Source organism: Rhizophagus irregularis, chromosome 15, assembly GCF_026210795.1.
Source record: "Rhizophagus irregularis chromosome 15, complete sequence".
Taxonomy (NCBI): domain Eukaryota; kingdom Fungi; phylum Glomeromycota; class Glomeromycetes; order Glomerales; family Glomeraceae; genus Rhizophagus; species Rhizophagus irregularis.
In genome coordinates, this window is record NC_089443.1 from 1,094,488 (window position 1) to 1,096,442 (window position 1,955).

Sequence of the window (1,955 nt, forward strand, 5' to 3'; positions counted from 1 at the left end):
AAATAATAATTTTGTAAAAAACTGGGACATTGGGTTAAAGAATATTCCCAAAATTTTCTCTTGTTCTTTTATTGGTTCCAACACAAATTTTGCTTTAGATAAATATTTACTTTTTTTCATTTAAATTTTATACAAAGGTTAAAACCAGCCAGAAAAATCTTAACCAATTATGTGATGAAGTTAAAAATTACGCATTTAGAAATTAATTCATTTCATAAATTGAATATTTATTAATCTATTGCAATCCTGTTCTTAAATTTAATTGCTATACCGACCACCATGTCTGTTAACAATTAGCTAGTTTTTTAATTTTCTATATTAAATAAAAAAGATATATTAATTTATACTTTCTTAATTAATATACTACCGACTGTAATTACATTTCGTAAATATAAATAATAAGAAATATCTAAAATAAACCTGTTTATAAATATTATTTACATTATTGACGAGTTCAGCAAAAATTAGATCGGAAAAAACGATCGGTTGTCACGTGATCTCTATATAAATTATCCGGCTAATTAAGATGAGAGTATTTTTAGTTTATGTGAAATAAAATACCGGATTTGCTTGATGTAAAGCATATAATAATGAGCATTTCTAAACAAAATTTTATCAATTGGACTAATGGTAATAAAGATGTTGATTCAAGAAATTCAACTATCGTAAAAAAAATATATATTAGAGTGGATATGATAAATTGGATAATATGTAAGTGTTTGAGTATTGATGATTACGTTATTGCATTGATTATTTTGGCTTGATCCTAAGCTAATTATGATATTGTGATACATTTGGATTATAAAAAATAAAGTGAAATACAAATATAAATAATGCTGCGTAGACTGTGTATTGCGTACCATACACGTATTCACATAATTAAATTATTAAAAAATTTTTATAATGTGAACTGATAAATACAATAAATAATCTCGAAACTTCCGAGACCATCATAGTAGAGAAGGTATATATTTCTATTTGATTTTAGCCCAATATAGCAAGGTAAGGGGCGTAAGGCTGAATTTACCGTCAATTTCTGAACAAATAGAGCGTGAGTCATTCGGTCAATGATTACACACCATTACTAATAAACCACTTTACAGTCACACAATTTTATTAGGTGATGGATGCCAAGTTTTTTGTCACGGAGATGGGAGTGAAACAGATAAAAGGTGTAAGCACATTATAATGTAATATTTACTTCGTAATTTACTAACACGAGATTGTATATTGGAATATACTAGAAATTTTAATTTTCTATTTCAAAGAAATTGATTATTATGTAATTTTACAATATACTTTTACACATCATTAATAATTAAAGCTGAAGCAAAATAAAAATCATTGATGAATCGAAACTGTTCTAATATTTAAATACTTGTAGATCATTTTTACAAAATTTTATTTTGAGATGGTAATAAATGATATTAGATAAATTCCTATGAGGTTTAACCACACAAAGTTTCTTAATGTTTGAATTCAGATCTATGATGCCTAAAAATAAATAATGACAAAATTAATTAATTTATATTCTTACTGTATGTCTATTACTGTGTAGCTAGAAGATCAAATGAAAGTGAGGCACATGATCTTGATGTCTGCATAATTTCGGTAGTAATCACTGGTATAAATACAATTTTTTAATTATAGCGTTGGAGCAAAAAATAAATTTACAAATTAAAAGAAAATAATCAGGCGCAAGTTACAAGTCTCCATTTAGCTGATGAAATAATTCAACGATTAAAATAGATATTCACTTTTCGTGATTCAAATTATCTCATATGGAAACAAATCAAAGTACGTTCAATAATGTTGAATCAAAGTATTGGTTAAATCACATTTATTCGTTACAATTTATCGATACAATAAAACAATTCATAAATCATTGATAATTTTAATGGATATAATAAAATGATAATTTTATTAGATGGTAATTTTAATAGTTAATAATTATT